The following is a 25,406-nucleotide window of genomic DNA, read 5'->3' as shown; positions in this document are numbered from 1 at the left end:
AAAGGTGTGTAAGTGTGTCGACATGGACAGTACCAGTCCAAAGTTTGGACACACCTACTGATTCAAGGGTTTTTCTTTATTTTCACTATTTTCTAAATTGTAGAATAATCGCACTTGTTGGCTTCGCTCTGCGGTCCAACTCATCCCAAACCATCTCAACTGGAGGCCAGGTCATCTGATGCAGCACTCCATCACTCTCCTTCTTGGTCAAATAACTCTTACACAACCTGGAGGTGTGTTGGGTCATTGTCCTGTTGAAAAACAAATGATTGTCCCACTAAGCGCAAACCAGATGGGATGGTGTATTGCTGCAGAATGCTGTGGTAGCCATGCTGGTTAAATTTTCCTAGAATTCTAAATAAATCACAGACAGTGTCACCAGCAAAGCACCCCAACACCATCACACCAGCATGCTTCAGGGTGGGAACCACACATGCAGAGATCATCCTTTCATCTAATCTGCGTCTCACAAACACACGGCGGTTGGAACCAAAATCAAAAATTTGGACTCATCAGAACAAAATGACAGATTTCCACCGGTCTAATGTCAATTGCTCGTGTTTCTTGGCTCAAGCAAGTCTCTTCTTATTGGTGTCCTTTAGTAATAGTGGTTTCTTTGCAGCAATTCAACCATGAAGGCCTGATTCACGCAGTCTCCTCTGAACAGTTGATGTTGAGATGTGTCTTGAAATCTGTGAAGCATTTATTTGGGTGCAGTTAACTCTAATGGACTTATTAACTCTGGGTCTTCTTTTCCTGTGGCGGTCCTCATGAAAGCCAGTTTCATCATAGCCGTTGATGGTTTTTGCGGGTGCACTCAAAGTACTTGAAGTTTTCCATATTGACTGACCTTCATGTTTTAAAAGTAATGATGGACTGTCATTTCTCTTTGCTTATTTGAGCTGTTCTTGCCTTATCCCTATTTGGTAAAAGACCAAATCTATATTATCTTCTGTATACCACCCCTACCTTGTCACAACACAAATGATTGGCTCAAACGCATTAAGGAAAGAAATTCCACAAATTAACTTTTAACAAGGCACTCCTGTTAATTGAAATGCATTCCAGGTGACTACCTCGTGAAGCTGGTTGAGAGAATGCCAAGAGTGTGCAAATCTGTCATTAAGGCAGAGGGTGGCTACTTTGAAGAATCTCAAATCTAAAATATATTTTGATTTGTTTAACCTGTTAGGGCTAGGGGGCAGTATTGACACAGCTGGATAAAAAACGTACCCGATTTAATCTGGTTACTACTCCTGCCCAGTAACTAGAATATGCATATAATTATTGGCTTTGGATAGAAAACACCTTAAAGTTTCTAAAACTGTTTGAATGGTGTCTGTGAGTATAACAGAACTCATATGGCAGGCAAAAACCTGAGAAGATTTCATGCAGGAAGTGGCCTGTCTGACAAGGTGTCGTTCTTCTTGTCTCTGTTTATTGAAGAGTGAGGATCTTAGCTGTAACGTGACACTTCCTACGGCTCCCATAGGCTCTCAGAGCCCGGGAAAAAGCTGAATCGTGGCTTTGCAGGCTCTGGTTGAAAAAAAGTAGCGCGTTTGGATAGTGGCTGGTTACAGTACTGTGAGACTCAGGCGCGTGCCAGCGTCGACCGAATGCTTTGTTTTCTTTCCTCTGTTTACCTAAACGCAGATTCCCGGTCGGAATATTATCGCTTTTTTAACGAGAAAAATGCCATAAAAATGGCTTTTAAACAGCGGTTGACATGCTTCGAAGTACGGTAATGGAATATTTAGAATTTTTTTGTCACAAATTGCGCCATGCTCGTGACCCTTATTTACACTTGGGATAGTGTCTTGAACGCACGAACATAACGCCGCTATTTGGATATAACGATGGATTCTTTTGGACCAAACCAACATTTGTTATTGAAGTAGCAGTCCTGGGAGTGCATTCTGATGAAGAACATCAAAGTTAATCAAACTTTTGTAATAGTAAATCGGAGTTTGGTCAGGACTAAACTTGGTGGGTGTCTAAATGGCTAGCCGTGATGGCTGGGCTATCTACTCAGAATATTGCAAAATGTGCTTTCACCGAAAAGCTATTTTAAAATCGGACATATCGAGTGCATAGAGGAGTTCTGTATCTATAATTCTTAAAATAATTGTTATGTTTTTTTGTGAACGTTTAGCGTGAGTAATTTAGTAAATTCACCGGAGGTTTGCGGGGGGTATGCTAGTTCTGAACGTCACATGCTAATGTAAAAAGCTGGTTTTTGATATAAATATGAACTTGATTGAACAAAACATGCACGTATTGTATAACATAATGTCCTTGGTGTGTCATCTGATGAAGATCATCAAAGGTTAGTGCTGCATTTAGCTGTCTTCTGTGTTTTTGTGACATTATATGCTAGCTTGAAAAATGGGTGTCTGATTATTTCTGGCTGGGTACTCTGCTGACATAATCTAATGTTTTGCTTTCGTTGTAAAGCCTTTTTGAAATCGGACAGTGTGGTTAGATTAACGAGAGTCTTGTCTTTAAAATGGTGTAAAATAGTCATATGTTTGAGAAATTGAAGTAATAGCATTTCTAAGGTATTTGAAAATCGCGCCACGGGATTACACTGGCTGTTGCGAAATCGTCCCGCCTAGCCCAAAGAGGTTAACACTTTTTTGGTTACTACATGATTCCATGTCTTATTTTCACATATAGTAAAAAATAAAAACCCTGGAATGAGTAGCTATGTCCAAACTTCTGACTGGTACTGTATGTGAGAGTGTGTGTGGCGTCAATATGCATGTGTGTGTTTTGTGTTTGAGCGTATGTGTGTGTGAGCGTGTGTATGTTGGTTTAGTATATGTGAGTGTGTGGGTAGAGTCTGGAGAGTGTGCATAGAGCCAGTTAAAAAAAAGAGTCAATGCAAAAAAAGGAGTTCAACGCAAATAGTCCGGGTAACCATTTGATTAACTGTTCAGCAGTCTAATGGCTTGGGGGTAGAAGCTGTTCAGGAGCCTTTTGGACCCCAGACTAAACCCTCCAGTACCACTTGCTGTACGGTAGCAGAGAGAACAGCCCATGAATTGGGTGGCTGGAGTCTGAACAGTTTTAGGGCCTTCCTCTGACACCGCCTGGTAAAGAGGTCCTGGATGGCTGGGAGTGCCTTGCCGTTAGATGTCAAGCAGTTGCCATACCAAACGGTGATGCAGCCAATCAAAATGCTCTCAATGGTGCAGCAGTAGAACTTTGAGGATCTGAGGGCCCATGACAAATATTTTCAGCCTCCTGAGGGGGAAGAGGCATAGTCTTGGCCTCTTCATGACTGTGTTGGTGTGTTTGGACCATGATAGATCCTTAGTGATGTAGACAGAGGAACTTGAAGCTCTCGCTCCACTACAGCACTGTCGATGTGAACGGGGGCGTGCTCGTCCCTCCATTTTCTGTAGTCCACGATCAGCTCCTTTGTCTTGCTGACATTGAGGGAGAGGTTGTTGTCCTGGCACGACTCCTGCCAGGTTTCTGACCTCCTTCCTGTAGGCCGTCTCATCGTCATCAGTGATCAGGCCGACCACTGTTGTGTCATCGGCAAACTTAATGATGGTATTGGAGTCATGCACGGCCACGTAGTCGTGGGTGAACAGGGAGTACAAGAGGGGACTAAGCATGCCCATCTGAGAGGCCCCCGTGTTGAGGGTTAGCATGGCGGATGTGTTGTTGCCTACCCTTACCACCTGGGGATGGGCTGTAAAGAAGTCTTGGATTCAGTTGCAGAGGGAGGTGTTTAATCCCAGGGTCCTTAGCTTAGTGATGAGCTTGGAGGGCACTACGATGTTGAACACTTAGCTCTAGTCAATGAACAGCATTCTCAAGTAGGTGTTCCTTTTGTCCAGGTGGGAAAGGGCAGTGTGGAGTACAATAGAGATTGCGTCATCTCTGGATCTGTTGGGGCGATATGCAAATTGGAGTGGGTCCAGGGTATCTGGGATGATGGTGTTGATGTGAGCCATGATCAGCCTTTGAAAGCATTTCATGGCTACAGATGTGAGCTCTACGGGGTGATAGTCATTTAGACATGTTACCTTGGCATTCTTGGGCACAGAGACAAACTTCCGGTTTGAGTTTTTAAGCAGGAATTAGGAGGATAGAGTTATGGTCAGATTTACCAAATGGAGTGCGAGGGAGAGATTTGTATGCATCTCTATGCGTGGAGTTGTGATCTACAGTTTTTCGCCTCTAGTTGCACAGGTGACATGCTGGTAGAAATTAGGTAAACCGGTTTTCCTACATTAAAATTACCGGCCACTAGGAGCGCCGCCTCTGGATGAGCATTTTCTTGTTTGCTTATGGCCCTATACAGCTTGTTGAGGGCGGTCTTAGTGCCAGCATCAGTTTATGGTGGTAAATAGACCACTAAGTAAATAGTATTGTCTACAGCTTATCAAGAGGTATTCTCCTGATTGGAGCAGAAACTCGAAACTTCATTAATATTAGAGATCGAGCACCAGCTGTTAATAAAGAGACACCCCCCCAACCTTACCTGAATCTGCAGTTCTGTCCTGCCGATGTATAGATGTATGTTTTCTATTTTCAGCCATGACTCTGAAAAACGCCGGATATTACAGTTCTTCAGATCACGTTGATAGGATAGTCTCAAACGGCGCTCGTCTAGTTTATTCTCCAGTGACTGCACGCTCGTCAATGGAATGGAGGCTAGAGGCGGTTTATCCACTTTCCAACGTAGGCTCGTCAGGTATCCCGCACGCCGGACTCTATAACGCCTTTTCTTTTTTTGAGTGTCAGGGATTTGGGCCTGGTCCTGGATGAGCAGTTTGTTCTTCGCTTCCGACTCATTGAAGTAGAAATCTTCATCCAAATCGAGGATAGTGATCACTGTTGATGTCCAGAAGCTCTTTACAGTCATAGGAAACGATGGCGGGAACTTTTTATGTACATAAAAAGGTAAGATCAGCGAAAAAAACCCCACAAAATAGCAGAATTGGTCAGGAGCCCGTAAAAAGACTGCTATTCCCTTCAGCGCCATTCAGTTAGAGGAACACTTAAGGAGATATACAACATATTTCATGTTACAGGTTATTCAACCTCAAACCTTTGTCCTGTCACCCGAATGGAATGGATAAGAGAGCTCCCTCTGATCATGGCATAACAGTGAACGTAGTTGTGACAAGGGAAATTGCCACCTAGAATGATAGACATGAAATGCTATGCTTTTTTGGGGGGGCAAATCTGACCTTAAGCAATTCCTTAAATTTGAGGGTCTTTTATAGGAAAAACCTCAGGACGGATTGAAATGCTTTACCAAAACTGGGGTCGCTGTGAAATAATGCGCCAATTTCTATTAACCACTTCCTTGATCGACCAGGAAATGGGACTGTAGGTGGACACCAAAGTTGCAAGAGAGGAGAGGAATACCTTTCATGTGGTTGCAATAATGCATTGTAATGTGTGTGTAGCATGTATGAGTGCCTTCAGAAAGTATGCATACTCCTTGACTTATTCCACATTATCTTGTTACAGCCTGAATTCAAAATTGATGAAATACATTTTCTCACCCATCTACACACAACACCCCATAATGACAAAGTGAAAACATGTTAGAAACCTTTACGCATTTATTGACAATTTAATACAGAAATATTCCATTTACATAAGTATTCAAACCCCTGAGTCATTACATGTTAGAATCACCTTGGCAGCGCTTACAGCTGAGTCTTTCTGGGTACATTTCTAAGAGCTTTCCACACCTGGATTGTACAATAGTTGCACATTATTCTTTAGAACATTCTTTAAGCTCTGTCAAGTTGGTTGTCGATCACTGCTAGACAGCCAATTTCAAGTCTTTCCATAGATTTTCAAATCGATTTAAGTCAAAACTAACTAGGCCACTCAGGAACATTCAATGTACTCATTGGTAAGTAACTCCAGTGTAGATTTGACCATGTGTTTTAGGTTATTGTCATGCTGAAAGGTGAATTTGTCTCCCAGTGTCTGGTGGAAAGCAGACTGAACAAAGTTTTCCTCTAGGATTTTGCCTGTGCTTAGCTCTATTCTGTTTTATCCCAAATCCCTCCCTAGTCCTTGTCGATTACTTTTATACTCTTATTTTACCAGGTAAGTTGAATGAGAACACATTCTCATTTACAGCAACGACCTGGGGAATACTTACAGGGAGAGAAGGGGTGATGAATAAGCCAAATGGAAGCTGGGGATGATTAGGTGGCCATGATGGTATGAGGGCCAGATTGGGAATTTAGCCAGGACACAGGGGTTAACAACCCTACTCTTACAATAAGTGCCACGCGATCTTTAGTTACCACAGATAGTCAGGAGACCCGTTTAACATCCCATCCAAAAGAACACACCTTACATAGAGCAATGCCCCCAATCACTGCCCTGGGGAATTGGGATAATTATTTATTTTTTAGTCTAGAGGAAAGTGTGCCTCCTAATGGCACTCCAACACCACTTCCAGCAGCACCTGGTCTCCCATCCAGGGACCAACCCTGCATAGCTTCAGAGGGAAGCCATCAGTGGGATGTAGGGGGATGTGTGGGATGTGTTGCTGGCTAAAGTATACCCATAACATGATGCAGCCACCACCATGCTTGAAAATATAAATGTGGTAGTGATGTGTTGCTGAATTTGGATTTCCAAACATAAATTATCTTTGTCCTGAATACAAAGCATTATTTGCCCCTTTATATTGCAGTTTTACTTTAGTGCCTTAATGCAAACAGGATGCATGTGTTGGAATATTTGTATTCCTTACAGGCTTCCTTTTTTCACTCTGTCATTTAGGTTAGTATCTCTTATTACATCTATTAAACTCTGTAAATGTTTTAAAGGCACCATTGGCCCCATGGAGAAATCCCTGAGCGGTTTCCTTCCTCTCTGTCAACTGAGTTAGGAAGGACGCCTGTATCTTTGTAGTGACTGGGTGTATTGATACACCATCCAAAGTGTAATTAATAACTTCACCTTGCTCAAAGGGATATTCAATGTCTGCATTTTCTATGTTTGTTTTACCTATCTACCAATAGGTGCTCTTCTTTGCAAGGAAAACCTCCCTGGTCTTTGTGGTTGAATCTGTGTTCGAAATTCACTGCTCGACTGAGGGGCTTACGGATAAATGTATGCTTGGAGTACAAAGAGGTGGTAGTGATTTAAAAAGTAATGTTAAACACTATTGCATACATAGTGAGTCCATGCAACTTATTGGGACTTAAGCTCATTTTTACTCTTGAACTTATTTAGGCTTGCCATAACAAAGGGGTTGAATATTTATTGACTCAAGAAATTTCAGCTTTTCATTTTGTATTAATTTGTAAAATCATATTTCCATTTTGACATTATGGGGTATTGTGTGTAGGCCAGTGACACAAAATCTAAATTGAACCCATTTAAAATGCAGGCTGTAACACAACAAAATGTGGAAAAAGTCAAGGGGTGTGAATACATCCTGAAGGCACTGTAGGTATAGGTGTGGGAGTGTGCTCAGGTGCAGGGAGTCAGTGCAGGTGCTCGGTTCAACCCGACAGTAAGGGAGTGAACAGCTTGTGGCTGGGGTGTGTGGGGTCCTTGATGATGCTATTGGGCTTCCTCAGGCACCATTTTGTGTAGATGTCCTGGATGGGTGGGAACACGACCACAGTGATGTACTGAAACTTCTTCACCACCTGTTGGAGAGCCTTGCGGTCGTGGACGGAGCAATACCCGTACCAGGCTGTGATGCAACTGGTCAGGACACTTGATGGTGCAGTAGTAGTATTTCAAGAGGACCTGGCTGGCATGCCAAATTTCTTCAGCCACTTTAGGAAGCAAAGGCACTGTTGCGCCCTCCCGACAAGAGTGGTGCTGTTGTTGGTCCATGTCAAATCCTCGGTGATGTGGACTTTCTCAACTGCAGTCCCGTTGATATGGACCAGGGCGTATTCCCTCCTCTGCTTCCTGTAGTCAACAATCAACTCCTTTGTTTTGCTGATGTTGAGGGAGAGGTTGTTGTCCTGGCACCACAATGCCAGTTCACTTACCTTCTCCCTATAGGCTGACTCGTTGTTGTTGGTTTTCATGCCTACAACCATGGTGTTGTCAGTTCAATTTTGAGGACTTAAATTTGCCAATTCCACCCAGTTATGATGCTTTCACATGACGGCAGCAGTCAGATTTGTTTGGTCCTTTGAATTCTCCCAAGTGTATAACTATTTTTTAGTTATTATGCATACTCATTATTGTATTGTAGCTGATCTCCATTTCAAAAGATGTGCAACTTCAGTCTATTTTTTCATATACACGGAGTAAACCAAACATTAGAAAACCCTACCATACCCCATTCAAAAGGCACATAAATATTTTGTCTTGCCCATTCACCCTCTGAGTGGCACACATACATAATCCATGTCTCAATTGTCTCCGGGCTTAAAAATCCTTCTTTAACCTGTCTCCTCCCCTTCATCTACACTGATTGAAGTGGATTTAACAAGTGACATCAATAAAGGATCATAGCTTTCACCTGTATTCACCTAGTCAGTGTTCTTAACGTTTTGCAAACTCAGTGTAAGTTATACATAATCTACATTCGAGAACATCTTGATAAGTTATTTAATGCCACAACTTTCCACATCAACAGCAAGCAACAATAATGATGTGCCAACCCAGCAACCCAGTAAATTAGAGGGCAGGAAAACTCTTAACTTCCTTTCCTACAGCTCAACAGAACAACTGTTTTCCTGGTGAACTCCTTAAGGGAATGCCTCTTAGCTCAACCATCCATCCTCTCTCTCTCATTTCAAACCAACTTGGAAGTAACATTTTAGGGTGCATTGACACTATCCATGCTTAACCTGCTTCCAAAGGCAGGCAGCATCAGCAACACTAATATTGGCAAAGCGGGCTTTAGGGACGGACAGATGATTTCACGTAGTGAGTTTCACTGAGGTGTGTACTACAGAAAGTGATGGGAGAAATTTTCCTTGCAACACATAGGCTACAAGGATGATACCCAGAGTGAGTGTCATGGACATTATCCTTTACCTTAATTCACATAGCAAGAGATGGTAGATCTCAGTCAGTTGTTTTCAAGAAGAGTCACATGTAAGGATTAATCGGCAAACAGCACAGTCACCTGTTCGCATTGTATATGTTATTCTCCCAGTAAGTACGCACCCCTAGCTGGGGTTGACAACCGAGGGGCCGAAATCAAAACCTGGAACTGAAACCAGTAAGCAGTGTTTTTGTACAGCAAGAACGCCTAATTCAATCAATATGCTTTTGAGAGCATGTTTGTAAGTGGCTCTGGATAAGAGCGTATGCTAAATGTAAATGTTTGTTTCGCACTAAACACTTTTGTTGTGTACATTCAACATGTGCATTCTTGCTACTGCATGTCATTTTTGACTGAGCTCATTCTCGAAAACCCGTTTATAGTTTTCTTGTTTTTGTTTAACAGAACACCTCTGGAGTACTGAAGCATCTTTCCCTAAAAACTATCCAAAGATGCTGAATCTGAGGGAGATGGACTATGATGGTGTAGTGATTTGGCTGGTGTAAATCAGGATTCTTCCCTCTTGAAAAGATTGGGGATGTTAGGATGGGTGATGACTTCATGACTCCACTGGAAAATTAGTGATGTGCTATATATAGAGAGAGCAGGGGCGTGGTGATCCCCTTAGTCTTATCTCTTCTAAAGCAAAAGGTGACCATCTACCTTTAAAGTACGACACCCTCTCATTTTTTAAAGTTAAGGGCACCTACTTCCAATCTCGCTGGTGTAAATTAAGCATGCTAAGGAAACTAAAACTGTTCTTCAGATATTCATTTCAGATGATTGGCTATTTTGATGATGCGCTCAAGCAAATTCTTGCGCAAAAGTGTTTTATGTCAAAACAAGCACCGACTTGTATTTGTAATTTGTCAGTAACACAGGTGATGGAGGAAAAGCCTATAGAATATCTCTGGTAAAGCTTGGGAATGACAAACAATGATCAAATCAAACAAAGAAAACAGTAAAATACATTGCATAGCCACCATGCCCTAACACTTCTTGATTTAAAATGCAAACCGATGCACAACCCTACGCTAAATGTATTTACATTTTGCATGTCACACTGACCTAGGGTAATTTGAATCCTAATGTAAGCTTATGCGTGGGCTAATTGAAGAGATCAAGCGAAAGTCACAAATTCCAACAAATACTGACAACTTTAATGTCATCTCTCCCAAAATGTTAGCAGTGGTGACTGAGCGTCCACAGATGGCAACTTAATTGCCCCCCACTCTTCCCAACCAATTAAGCACATGAAAAACAAATTAAAATACAAAACTAGCACCAAATGTTAATAAATTGTCAACCGGACTTCACAGGAGGGAAAACAAAATTCTAAAATCTGTGAAAAAGGGGAAAAGAAAAGCTCTAGTCACGTCATTAGTGTCAGGGTTTGTTTCCAAACTAGAAACACATGCCCTCTGGAGACTCCATATAGGAGGGGGGACTAGTGCTACTACAGACTATAAAAACACTAACAAAATGTCCTTGCTGGGACCTGTGTGTATCTGTCAAAATGTGGATACCTGATACTGATCTAACTCATGCTAGATACCTCCCTAAAAGTTATTCGAACCGCACGCTCTGTGCCGAACATGTAGCCTTAAGTAATGATCCCAATTCCCACCTTGGAAAAACCTACCTTCTTGAGGGTCGACGAAACAGCCAGCGTAGAAAAATGTCGTACTCAAGAGTGCGAGATTGATGTTAAAACTTTATAAAAGCTTGAATATCCAACGTCGTTAACTTTAGCCCGTAAAGACACTCCAGTATTAAGAGGAAACTTTTAGAAGATATTTGCCTTTACCCTACTTGCCCAAAATAAAATAAAATGTGCAAGGCATCAAAAGAAAAATCGCTCCTGAGAAAAGCGTGCCCCAATCCCAGATCACAGAACTCAAAATGTCAGTAGCTACGTAGAAAGAGGAAAACATTTAGCATAGGCCTACATCGGCTACAATAAAATATGATTAAGTCTAGTTGTACTTTTGTCACAAATCTCCCCTACTCCAGTTGTAAGAGATTTTAGAATCGATAGAAGATCCGTTCGTCGTTTTTCATAAATCCATTTACTCACCGGCTCAAATATTCCTTTACTATGATTTTACTGCCCGAAAGACGAGAGGGTAAATGTATAAAAAAATAAAAATAATTGTGCGCTCATGCCTATCTAACTTCTCTCGACTCAGGCTTCTCCTCACCACCCCGGGTCAAATGACTGCATAGACAACGAGATTCCGGACTCGTGGAAGCCTTCCCCCCTAGCATTGCATAGCAAATGCCTTTTCGCATCACTCGGATTGAAGAAAGCTGGCTCCCCCTGCCATCCCATCCGCAACACCGCTGTAGCGTACCCATAGAGGACTATAGTACCCAAAACCCTGTTTTAGCATGGACAGCGCCATTGATACTACTATGTGCCAGATGTTAATTACATTTTCATTTCACCTTTATTTAACTAGGCAAGTCAGTTAAGAACAAATTCTTATTTACAATGACGGCCTACCGGGGATTAATTGCCTTTTTCAAGGGGAGAATGAAAGATTGTATATCTAAGCAGCTCGGGGATTCGATCCAGCAACCTTTCTGTTATTGGCCCAACACTCTAACCACTAGGCTACCTGCCGCCCCAAAAGACAATAAACCCTTATAAATGACCTATTTGTGAAATCGACTTGTCATTTCAATAAGCATAGGCTGCTGAAGAAAATCTGGGTTTATGATTGTAATTCAATTTTGCTATGGGTTACTGAACTAGATGCAGGTAACTTATAGCCCCTGATAGGCCTACATCTAATTTCAGGGTCCACAATAATACTGACAATAAATATGAAGAATGATACATTTGCGATGGAGCTGTGACCATGATCACAATTCATAACTTCCAATTAATTAACTAAACATGTCCATGAATAATTGCATTATAACACAAGGCTACAACAACAATAAACTTAAATTATAGGCTATTTATTAAATCCGTTTGCCAGCTCCAGGTAGGCTACACAAGTGGCACAAATTGATTTGCAATGACTCCAGCGATATCATAATTTCAACATATTTATTGTATCAAATGGTAACGTTAGGCTACAGTAGCCTTCAATGGCATAAATAAAATGTATAGACTACTTGATGGCCAACAGATGCAAATGTGTCATTCTCCACATTTAATGTCAGTTTCATTGTGGACTCCCCACCCCCCATGACAGAAGCACAGGAGGGAGTTCCATAACATCCATTTCAAATGTCCACTCGCCGCCGCGGGGCTAGACCCAAAAACGGAGCATTCGTAAAACCCTTAACTTGATACGGTTTTCCGTAAGCAGACATTAGAATGCAGTTAAATTCGCTCAGAACTGGTTTAAAGTTATCTACAGCGTTCTAGTGCACCGAATGTTGTTTTCCAATTCCTTGTCGCTGTTATTTCTTGATGCGCACGTTCATATATTTTATGGGAAGAGGGTTTGAAATAGATGTCTCCATAATGACAATCTAAATAGCCTACGTACAACTGGTAAAAAGTTATCACGAAATGAGCAAGTGACTCAGCTGCCGGCTGCAGCGCTCTCTTAACCAGTGCTCTCAACACACATACAGCCCTCCGGCCAACCCCACCAATCACTTACTCACTCACTCAGCAACAGCCAGCTCAGTGACTAATAGTCAGCAGCAGCAGGCCAAAGTGAACTACAGTACGTTACAACCATATTCTAAAACGGATTAAATAAATGTAACATCATCATCAATCTACACACAATACCACACTATGTCAAGGGGGGGGGGGGGAATTTATATATTTTTTTCAAATGTATAAAACATTAAAATCAGAAATACCTTATTTACATAAGCATTCGGACCCTTTGCAATGAGACTAGAAATTGAGCTCAGGTGCATCCTGTTTCCATTGATCATCCTTGAGATGTTTCTTCAACTTGATTGGAGTCCACTTGTGGTAAATTCTATTGATTGGACATGATATCGAAAGGCACACACCTGTCTATATAATGTCCAGTGACAGTGCATGTCAGAGCAAAAACCAAGTCATGAGGTCAAAGGAATTGTCCATAGAGCACTGAGACAGGATTGTGTCGAGGCTAAACATCTGGGGAAGGGTACCAAAACATTTCTGCAGCATTGAAGGTCCCCAACAACACACTGGCCTCCATTATTCTTCAATGGAAGAAGTTTGGACCCACCAAAAAGGAAAGAAGGGCCTTGTTCAGGGAGATGACCAAGAACCCGATGTTCACTCTGACAGAGCTCCAGAGTTCCTCTGTGGAGATGGGAGAACCTTCTCTGCAGCACATCACAAATCAGGACTTTATGGTAGACTGGCCAAACGGAAGCCACTCCTCAGTAAAAGGCACATGATAGCCTGCTTAGAGTTTACCAAAAGGCACGTAAAGGACTCTCAGATAATGTGAAATAAGATTCTCTGGTCTTATGAAACCAAGATTGAACTCTTTGGCCTGAAGGCCAAGCGTCACATCTGCAGGAAACCTGGCACCATCCCTACGGTGAAGCATAGTGGTGGCAGGGTCTGGGAGACTAGTCAGGATCGAGGAAATGAGAAAAGTACAGAGAGATCCTTCATGAAAATCTGCTCCAGAGTGCTCAGGACCTCAGACTGAGGTAAAGGTTTACTTTCCAACAGGACAACAGCCCTAAGCACACAGCCAAGGCAACACAGGAGTGGCTTTGGGACAAGTTTCTGAATGTCCTTCAGTGGCTCTGCCAGAGCCCGGTCTTGAACCTAATCGAACATCTCTGGAGAGACCTGAAAATAGCTGTGCAGCGACGCTCCCCATCCAACCTGACAGAGGTTGAGAGGATCTGCAGAGAAGAATGGGAGAAACTCCCCAAATACAGGTGTTCCAGGCTTTTAGCGTCATACCCAAGAAGAATCTAAGCTGTAATCACTGCCAAAGTTGTTTCAAGAAAGTACTGAGTAAAGGGTCTGAATACGTATGTAAATGTGATATTTCAATTTTTTTATTTTAATACATTGCAAAAATATAAAAAAATCTGTTTTTGCTTTGTCATTATGGGGTATTGTGTGCAGATTGATGAGGGAACAAAACAATTTAATACATTTTAGAATAAGAATAAGTAACAAAATGTGGAAAAAGTCAAGGTGTCTAAATACTTTTCAAATGTACTGTGTGTATATATATATATTTCTTTTTTTTAAATGCCATCGCGGCCACGGTGCAATTTAAAAGTAGCCCAAAAACCCACAACCCCCGACCAATACATTTTCACCCATGACATTGTTTTTCAAAGTAGCCAAATTGCTGGAAACCCGTGGACATGGCAACCCTGCTTTCACCCTTTTGAAGTAGTCAACTGGGTGGGACTTCCTATGAGTTAAGGAAGGATCACATAAATCCATCCAGGTCACCAGGAGGGATAAGCCAATGAATTATACTCGTGAGCAAACATTCCATAACTACAGGTGGCAGTAAATCACCAACCTTGGTTTTATACCTGTTCAAACTACACACTCCAGGCAGTATGCAGCCTTTCAGTTTGTTTGCCAGCTCATAGACGTAGTAGAAGAAGAAAATGTACTACTTCAAAATTAAGATTTGGCCTCAATGGCACTACCCGGGCTCTCACAGATGCCATAATGAGGCAGATACAATGATGCAATGTCTATCTAAGTCTATGAGCCTATCCAAGTTTTTCAGCACATACTTTGCATTATGGGATTTTAGTTCTATGCTCCATCTTTGCCCTCACTCTTTGCCCTCACTTATCCTAATTACTGAATGTGTATGCTGATGTTCCTTTGAATCCTCAGTATTTATCCCAGAACAGACTTATTATAAAAGCCCATTTGGGCACTGTTTCACCACTTGGGCCTGAACATCTCCCTCTGCAACTGGATCCTGGACTTCCTGACGGGACACCCCCAGGTGGTGAAGGTAGGCAACACCACATCTGCCACCCTGACCCTCAACACGGGGGCCCCTCAGGGGTGCGTGCTTAGTTCCCTGCTGTACTCCCTTTTCAACCACGAATGTGCGGCTGTGCACGACTTCAACACCATCATTAAGTTTTCCGATGACACGACGGTGGTAAGTCTGATCACAGACGACAAAGAAACAGCCTATAGGGAGGTCAGAGACCTGGTAGTGTGGTACCTGGACAAAAACCTCTCCTTCAACGTCAGCAAGACAAAGGAGCTGATCGTGGACTACAGGAAACGGAGGGCTGAGCACGCCTCCATTCACATCGACAGGGCTGTAGTGGAGCGGGTTGAGAGCTTCAAGTTCCGTTGTGTCCACATCATTAAGTATCTATCATGGTCCAAATACACCAACATAGTTTTGAAGAGGGCACGACCACGCCTCTTCGTGCTCATGAGGATGAAAAGATTTGGCATGGGCCCTCAGATCATCAAAATGTTATATAGCTACACCATTGAGAGCATCTTGACTGGCTGCATCACGGCTTGGTATGACAACTGCTTGGCAAGGCCCTACAGAGGGTAGTGTGTACAGCCCAGTACATCCCTGGGGCTGAGTTCCCTGCCATCCAGGACTTCTCTACCAGGCGGTGTCAGAGGAAGTCCCCAAAATTTTAAAAGACTCCAGCCACCCAAATCATAGACTGTTCTCTCTGCTACCGCATGGCAAGCTGTACGAATGCACCAAACCTAGAACCAACAGGACCCTGAACAGCTTCTATCACCAAGCCAGCTTCTACCCCAGACAATCTGCATTGACCCTTTTCGCACTAACTACTTTGACTCATCACATACGCTGCTGCTACTGTTTATTATCTGTCACTTTATTCCCTGTTTAATGTACATGTCTACCTCAATGACCTCGTACCCCAGCACATCGACTCGGTACTGGTACCCCTTGTCTATAGCCAAGTTATCATTACTCATTGTGTATCTATTATAAACTTTTATCATTACATGTTTTACTGTTCTATTATTTCTCTATTTTCTTTCTCTCTGCTTTGTTGAAAATGGCCCGTAAGTAAGCACTTCACTGTTAGTCCACACATGTTGTTTACGAAGCATGTGACAAAGACATTTTTTATATGACCTACAAAATCCAGATGTAACCCTAGCGGAACTTTAGTTCTTCCCTTTATGATGGTCATCATGTTTTTATCATTTTATTCTCTTTCTCTCTCTCTCTTACACACACGTCATTCTATTTAACACAGTAGCTGCTTGGCAGTTAGGCTTATCTGTGTAGAACACAATGTGTTGGCAATTAGACATATCATTTCAGTATATTTTTGGTGGAAGAACTACCACACCCAACATCTTTTAAAGGATTGTACATCCCTTCCACTTTGAGCTTGATAGAGAGCACTCTCAGATTATGCTACAGATTCTGCTACTGAAAGACAAATACCTCATCTCAGGCTGGGCCACAAGTTAGTTACTTAGAACAGGAAGCAGTTACTGAAGCTTGTTACAGAAAATGCCAGAAAGAAAGAATAAATCTACCTAATTGTCCGTTACCCCCAGTCTTATTCTTTTTTGAGAGCACACAGGCGGATCTGAAAGGCCCCCATTGACCTAATAAAGAGAGCTTATCACCAAATATAGCAATGAATGGAGGTGGCAATGAGGTGTGAACTAGACCAACAGAGACTAATGAGGAGCATACTCAAAGAGAGAGGGAGAGAGAGAGGGAGAGAGGAGAGAGAGTGGGAAGGGAGGGGCAGGGAGGGAGAGAGAGAGGGGGGAGAGAGACAGGAGGGGGACAAGTAAAATAAACTAGTTTGAAGGATGTAAATAAGCCCCCTAAAGATGTATCTATGCAACAGATAATGATACATACCGGTAAATAAAATCCTGTCAGACATAAGGTTTTGTGGTGAATATTAAGTATATGCTTTTTCTTTTTTTTTCTCTGGCTGAGACATTCCAAGAGATCAGAAATGCCAAGCCCATGTTTGATGGCAATAGCAAGCTAATACTGTATGTCACATCTAAAACCACTTCACAGTAACTCGATAGAGAACCATATGAGGATATTGGCACTATTTCAAATAGCAGCTGTATGAGCACATCTGGTAACTTACTCACTACAAAACATAAAAGCAACTGCTCTCTGACTCCGATCAATCACATCTTTTATATTCTCTATATTCTTTTATATTCTCTTTTATATTGTCTTTGATGCTATGTCACCCCTGCCATGTCTCATTTGATTTGCATGTCTAATAAATGAAGGTCTCCTAATCTCATATGCATTGACACATGCGTCCCAGTTTGGTTGTATGGCCATACAGGAGATGGAAGGGGGCAGAGATGGAAGGGATAGGCCGAAATCAATATTCTATAGTATTAAAAAGTATATCAATCAGTCATATTTAATTTGTTGTCTTTATTGTATTGATAAATACACAAAAAACAGAGTTTATGTTGGTGACAGAGTATGGTTATGCTTATTTGTATGGATATGTAATGTGAGGAGCAACCTCAAGGCTTATCACTAACTCTGTCTTGACACTCAGGATAAAAGCTGCTGTATAGATTTACTGGTGGAAATTACCCCCCAGCTATCTTACAAGCCTCAAACAATGGCATTGTGTTCCTCCGGTATTATAGGTGTACGTTTATCCTCTAATGAAAAACTGAACAAGCATAATCTTTCTGCTGCTGCATTGGCTACAGCTCCAGGCAACTAGTGCAGAGTTTCTACTAGGTAGATTAATTTCCTCACAACCCCAATATCTTCCTATCTGTTCATCATCACAAACATAAAGGGAGGCTCTAGGGCTGGGAAGGGTAAGGTGGCCTTGGAACTGACGATCAGAAACATGAGTTGATGGTTGTATGCAGTTAGAAAACACGTTTGTTTTTCGGGCATTGTATCAAAAGTGCCTCTTCATTATGAAATAGAAAGCATAATCGTGCCTCACACAATCTACTCGAAATAGATATCTTATCAAAGGATGATCTGAGACAGACCTAGACATCTAGGCCTAACACTCAGGTTAGCAGAACCAAAAACCCATACTATAGGACTTGGGCAAATTACATATTAGTGGGGAGCACATGAGCTAAAGCCCCAGACGTGCTGAAAAACCACATCACGTTATTACACAGCACTCAATCTTGCCAAAGCTATGCTTATCACACAAAGCTTAGATGTAAACGGAATGGTTTCAAACCAGAGACCCTACATACACTTTCTATTTGTATAATTTTTCAGAGCTGCAGCATTTACTTTATTTAACTAGGCAAGCCAGTTTAGAACACATTCTTATTTTACAATGACGGCCTACCCCAGCCAAACCCTACCCTAACCCAGACAACGCTGGGCCAATTGTGCGCCACCCTATGGGACTCCCGATCACTGCCAGTTGTGATACAGCCCAGGATCAAACCAGGGTCTGTAGTGACACCTCTAGCACTGAGATGCAGGGGATTAGACCGCTGCGCCACTCGGGAGCCCATAAAAGCATTAGGTCATCCACTATGAAAATGAATGTGTGGGGTATGAATTTGAAGTTACAGAATTATGCCAAAGACACATGAAAGACGGGACCAAATTCAGAACATATGTTGATGGATTTAGTGATTTATTCACTTGGTTCCTTTAACCGGATACTTTACTCCAACCCCCATCTGAGGAAGATGATTAATATAGTTTTTCCAAGAAATGTCTACTTTTATATTTATATTTTTCATAAGTGCGTTCTGTCAAACATTATAATGATAGGATAGCAAAGGCAGAGGCTATACATTTTGAGATTCATTTGTTTAATCTTAGTTTCTTTGAGAGAGTCAGTAGCCATTTTAATTACTAGAGGACAACTAGACCTTACATATCACCAGGGTTGGGGAGTAACTGATTACATGTACATGTAGAAAAATGTATTATTTATTACTTGTTGGATAACTTTTAAATTCAGAAAGGATGTTTTCGGGGAAAAAAATGCATTATGAGACCTTTCTGTTTTCTCAATTCAGCATTGAAAAAAGGCACAAGTTTAAGTTTGTTCCACCTGAGTGAGAGGATAAGTCAGAGACCACTATGGGAAAGGGGGAGTACCTAGTCAGTTGTACAACTGAATGCCTTCAACTGAAATGTGTCTACCGCATTTAACCCAACCCCTCTGAATCAGAGAGGTGCGGGGGGCTGCCTTAATCAACATCCACGGCACCCAGGGAACAGTGGGTTAACTGTCTTGCTCAGGGGCAGAATGACAGATTTCTACCTTGTCAGCTCGGGGATTCGATCCAGCAACCTTTTGGTTACTGGCCCAACGCTAACCACTAGGCTACCTGCCGCTCCATATGATGACACACCAAATACGCTTGATGGATCCTTTTTGTCTTCTTCTAATGCCTCTTAAGGTTAAAGTCATCCAAAAGTAACTGAAAGTAATCAGATTACGTTACTGAGTTTGGGTAATCCAAAAGTTACGTTACTGATTAGAATCTTGGACAGGTACCTAGTAACTATAATGGATTACATTTAGAAAGTAACCTACCCAACCGTGCATATCACTGTCTTTTTACTGAATGTACTAGTAAGTATTCATGGTGTGATTTCATGCGCAAGTATAATAGGACTAACAGTCTGTGTAAACAAACCTCTGTGGGTGGTGTGTTGTGAATAAATGTAAGCAAATACTGTTATAACAAAGGTAGTGCTAAATGACGAATTTTAAAAGCAGGTGTTTTGAATGAACTTGTTTCTCTCCCTCTGCTCAGTGAAGAGGTATGGTAATAAGGGGTTGTGGTGGTAACAGAGGTTTGGGATGGGACTCTCAAGGTGTGTGGCAGGGATGGGATGGGGTGTGTGGGGGGTTATGTGCTAGATAGATGAACAGACTCCAGGCCTCCCAGTGTGTGTTGGCCAACTACAGCAGAGGGAGGAGGAACAAAGAACACAACTCCCTGACTGTCACAAAGGAGCAATAAAACTTAAGGCCCTGTGTTATCTGAGGTTTATAAAAAGCATGCACTCTCAACTAATCATTAACTATTCTCTCTGATATGCACATATAATGGTAGCCCAAGAAAAACATTGGTCTCAACCTCATTTATGAGTTGCACTGAGTTGCCTTTGCTGCGTATGTTTCAAAGTCAGTTGAATGGTTATTGTCCCACAATGGTCCATAGATATTAGTTTAGGATAGACTAATTTCTATTCCCTCTCTTTCAAGGTAAGTCAATGTTCAGGATACTGTTAAACCCAAGAATGCCCTCTGCAAAAGAAAACCAAAGGTAGGTAAAACCACCTTCAGAGCTGCTGTATTTATTCTATTTAACCTTTATTTAACCAGGTAGGCTAGTTGAGAACAAGTTCTCATTTACAACTGCGACCTGGCCAAGATAAAGCAAAGCAGTGTGACACAGATAACAACATAGAGTTACACATGGAATAAACAATAAACAAGCCAATAACACAATAAACAAGTCAATGACACAGTAGAAAAAAGAAAGTCTATATACAGTGTGTGCAAATGGCATGAGGAGGTAGGCAATAAATAGGCCATAGTAGCAAAGAATTACAATTTAGCAGACTAACACTGGAGTGATAAATGAGCAGATGATGATGTGCAAGGAGAGATACTGGTGTGCAAAAGAGCAGAAAAGTAAATAAAAACAGTATGGGGATGAGGTAGGTAGATTGGGTGGGCTATTTACAGATGGACTTTGTACAGCTGCAGCGATCGGTTAGCTGCTCAGAAAGCTGATGTTTAAAGTTGGTGAGGGAAATAAAAGTCTCCAGCTTCAGCGATTTTTGCAGTTTGTTCCAGTCACTGGCAGCGGAGAACTGGAAGGAAAGGTGGCCAAATGAGGTGTTGGCTTTGGGGATGATCAGTGAGATATACCTGCTGGAACATGTGCTAGGGGTGGGTGTTGTTATCGTGACCAGTGAACTGAGATAAGGCGGAACTTTACCTAGCATAGATTTATAGATGACCTGGAGCCACTGGTTCTGGCGACGAATATGTAGCGAGGGCCAGCCGACTAGAGCATACAGGTCGCAGTGGTGGGTGGTATAAGGTGATTTGGTAACAAAACGGATGGCACTGTGATAGACTGCATCCAGTTTGCTGAGTAGAGTATTGGAAGCTATTTTGTAGATGACATCGCCGAAGTCGAGGATCGGCAGGATAGTCAGTTTTACTAGGGTAAGTTTGGCAGCATGAGTGAAGGAGGCTTTGTTGCGAAATAGACAGCCGAATCTAGATTTGATTTTGGATTGGAGATGTTTAATATGAGTCTGGAAGGAGAGTTTACAGACTAGCCAGACACCTAAGTATTTATAGTTGTCCACATATAGGTCAGAACTGTCCAGGGTGGTGATGCCCATTGTCTGGGTTAGGGTAGGGTTTGGCCTGGGTACGCCGTCATTGTAAAATAAGAATTTGTTCTTAGCTTGCCTAGTTAAATAAAGGTGAAATAAAATAAAATAAAAACAAATGCTGGGCCAATTGTGCGCCACCTTATGGGACTCCCGATCACTGCCAGTTGTGATACAGCCCGGGATCGAACCAGGGTCTGTAGTGACGCCTCTTGCACTGAGATGCAGGGCCTTAGACCGCTGCGCCACTCGGGAGCCCATAAAAGCATTAGGTCATCCACTATGAAAATGAATGTGTGGGGTATGAATTTGAAGTTACAGAATTATGCCAAAGACACATGAAAGACGGGACCAAATTCAGAACATATGTTGATGGATTTAGTGATTTATTCACTTGGTTCCTTTAACCGGATACTTTACTCCAACCCCCATCTGAGGAAGATGATTAATATAGTTTTTCCAAGAAATGTCTAGAAAAACATAGGTCTCAACCTCATTTATGAGTTGCACTGAGTTGCCTTTGCTGCGTATGTTTCAAAGTCAGTTGAACGTTTATTGTCCCACAATGGTCCATAGATATTGGTTTAGGATAGACTAATTTCTATTCCCTCTCTTTCAAAGTAAGTAAATGTTCAGGATACTGTTTAACCCAAGAATGCCCTCTGCAAAAGAAAACCAAAGGTAGGTAAAACCACACATCAGCATGAGAACAGAGAGGGCATTCTTGTACCAACAATATCAACAATATCTGTCTGGGATTGGTTTGCATGCTGATTTGCATACCAGCTTCTCCACATCCAAAAGTGCTGTTAAATCGTCCTCCCTTTCCCTGTTTGCATTCCATTGTCACTGGCCAAGTACAAATAACCTTTTTCATAGACAACAAAAAAGCCTCTGTCAATCCCTCCTCTACATCAAAACCAAACCCAGCCCTCATCCATCCATCAGCAATGCCCCCATTCCTCACGCAGCCCCCAACTTCAACCCCCACCCCCACCCTGGTCTTTGACATCACGCTGTTGTGGCTTTCCGGGCCTTTATGCTGGCTGTTGTCTGAGGCAAATTGAAGACCCTTTTGTGTCAGGCCTGTCCTGAGTGGCTTGGAGGAACCTGCTGGGCTCCGAGCGGAGAGACAGGAATGCGCATATGAATGGGCTAGTGTGTGCTGGGCACCTGCTGAAACAGGGCCTGTATGCCTGTGTGTGTCTCAGTTCACCAGCACAATCATCTTGTTCAATTACATGTGTAGCCGGGTGCTGCATTCTCTTGTTATTCATGCAGAGAGATTGTCCATTGTTTCTGTCTTTGTGCGGATTGTGCTGTTGCTTTGTGTTTCAGTGCTGTGTGACATAACTCAGTGGATGGAGCAGCAAAGACTGCCAAATCTGCTTCAATGTTTTAACTGGAACTGATCAATATCACCTGATGCAATATGTTTTTTGTTGTCTTTTCCCCAAAACTCTCCCCACCCCATCCCTCCTGATTTCCCATTTCTTGGTGAATCACTGAGCCTGCCAATCAGTTTGAGCACAAGGTTTTCTGTAGGTTCTTTCAACAGCATGATCAACTATCTGTACGACTGAGAAAACAGAGCTTCAGGGAAGCCAGATGGGAGAGGACCTCTTCATATAGTGCCTAGGGTGAGGAGGAGAGGGATAGTACACAACAAGTACTTACATACAGCATCTTGTCCACATATGTGCTCATCCATTGAAGTTTTATTGTTTCATATGATAAATGTATGGACAAAACCCAACCTGACATATTCTACTTTCTAAAAGAGATATAGAGCTCTGGTAGGGCCTGCATTTTACAGATCCCAAGGGCTCTATGAATGTAAAACTTTTACCTGGGATTTCCACGATAAGAAAAAACAATATTGTTGTTTTTTTGTATTGTGCATGAACCCGATAGTACATGCAACTCAGGTACAAGAAGGATGCTGATTTATCCTTACCCCAGTATTCCAGTACCCAGTTGTGATTGAATCGAGCGCAGCGTTTTTACAGTTTCATCAGTAATGTAGGTCCATCAATGTTTACATGAGATTCTTGTTAAGGTGATTAACTGCCAATTACTCTTGCATGATGGGAACCAGGAAGAACAGATGATTCATGTTAATGTATACAGCAGATTCACTAATTGTCCTCTGAGTGATGTGGTGAAGGCTAGGGGTTGTTTTTCTGGGTATGCTTTTCAGGAGATTACATCTCCATAATCATAAAATAATAAGTGCATACTTATTCCCTCCATCTGAAAATCAAACACACCAACCATTCTTCAAAATGACCCTTCACAAGCAATGTACAACATATATGATATATATACAGCTCTGGAAAAAAAATTAAGAGACCCCTGCAAATGAAAAATCAGTTTCTCTGGTTTTACTATTTATAGTTATGTAAAATAAACATTTTTGTTTTATTCTATAAACTACTGACAACATTTCTCCCAAATTCCAAATAAATATATTGTCATTTAGAGCATTTATTTGCAGAAAATGACAACTGATCTGTCATGCCCTGATTTGTTTCACCTGTCCTTATGATTGTCTCCACCCCATTCCAGGTTTAACCCATCTTCCCCATTATCCACTGTGTATTTATACCTGTGTTCTCTGTTTGTCTGTTGCCAGTTCATCTTGTTTGTCAAGTGAACCTTCTGCTTGCTCAGCTCCTGCTTTTCCCCAGTCTCTCTTTTTCTCGCCCTCCAGGTTTTGACCCTTGCCTGTCCGGACTCTGAGCCCGCCTGCCTGACCACTCTGTCTGACCCTGAGCCTGCCTGACGTCCTGTACCATTGCCCCTACTCTGGATTACCGACCTCTTCCTGACCTGAGCCTGCTTGCCCCACCACTCTGGATTATCAACCCCTGCCTGCCTTGACCTGTTGTTTGCCTGCCCCTGTTGCTGTACTAAACATTGTTACTTCAACACAGTCTGCACTTGGGTCTTACCTGAAACGTTATATGATCAAAATAACAAACCTCAAAAAATGCAAAGAAAATAAGTTCATATTCATTTTTAAACAACACAATACTAATGTTTTAATAAATCCTCTTAAGGATCCCCCCTTATTTTTCAATTTTCGCCTAAAATGACATACCCAAATCTAACTGCCTGTAGCTAAGGCCCTGAAGCAAGGATATGCATATTCTTGGTACCATTTGAAAGGAAACACTTTGAAGTTTGTGGAAATGTGAAAGGAATGTAGGAGAATATAACACAATAGATCTGGTAGAAGATAATACAAAAAAACAGTTATTTTGTATTTTTTTTGTACCATAATCTTTGAAGTGCAAGAGAAAGGCCATAATGTATTATTCCAGCCCAGGCGCAATTTAGATTTTGGCCACAAGATGGCAGCAGTGGATGTGCAAAGTTTTAGACTGATCGAAGGAACCATTGAATTTCTGTAAAAAAATTGCCTGATTCCAGCCTTGCTGAAGCACCCCCAGATCAACACAGATCCTCCACCAAATTTCACGGTGGGTGCGAGACGGTGTGGCTTGTAGGCCTCTCCAGGTCTCTCACGCATTGTGAAATTTGGTGGAGGATTGGTGATGATCTGGGGGTGCTTCAGCAAGGCTGGAATCGGGCAGATTTGTCTTTGTGAAGGAAGCATGAATCAAGCCACGTACAAGGTTGTCCTGGAAGAAAAGTTGCTTCCTTCTGTTCTGACAATGTTCCCCAAATCTGAGGATTGGTTTCTCCATCAGGACAATGCTCCATGCCACACAGCCAGGTCAATCAAGGTGTGGATGGAGGACCACCAGATCAAGACCCTGTCATGGCCAGCCCAATCTCCAGACCTGAACCCCATTGAAAATCTCTGGAATGTGATCAAGAGGAATATGGATGGTCATAAGCCATCAAACAAAGCCGAGCTGCTTGAATTTTTGCACCAGGAAAAGCATAAAGTCACCCAACATCAATGTGAAAGACTGGTGGAGAGCATGCCAAGACGCATGAAAGCGGTGATAGAAAATCAGGGTTATTCCACCAAATATTGATTTCTGAACTATAAATAAATGCTCTAAATGACAATATTTTTATTTGGAATTTGGGAGAAATGTTTTCAGTAGTTAGAA

General features: G+C 42.0%; 1 protein-coding gene across 12 annotated transcripts in view; it reads right to left on the bottom strand.

Annotated features, from left to right (window-relative positions):
- The window catches only part of fgfr1a (fibroblast growth factor receptor 1a), an 81,219-nt gene extending 69,892 nt beyond the window's left edge, over window positions 1-11,327 (bottom strand). For 3 of the 12 annotated variants that reach the window (XM_014160167.2, XM_014160172.2, XM_014160171.2), the window contains exon 1: window positions 10,662-11,291. The gene's annotated coding sequence lies outside the window, so the exon portion shown is untranslated. Of the gene's footprint in view, window positions 1-10,661 lie in introns of all 12 variants that reach the window. The other 9 variants (XM_045703101.1, XM_045703103.1, XM_045703104.1 and 6 more) reach the window with 4 other exon arrangements.
- Window positions 11,328-25,406: the final 14,079 nt, after the last annotated feature.

This window comes from Salmo salar, chromosome ssa20 (genome assembly GCF_905237065.1).
Source record: "Salmo salar chromosome ssa20, Ssal_v3.1, whole genome shotgun sequence".
In the NCBI taxonomy this organism is placed as follows: domain Eukaryota; kingdom Metazoa; phylum Chordata; class Actinopteri; order Salmoniformes; family Salmonidae; genus Salmo; species Salmo salar.
The sequence above is the reverse complement of the archived record's forward strand: the minus strand, read 5'-3'. Positions and strand labels throughout refer to the sequence as shown.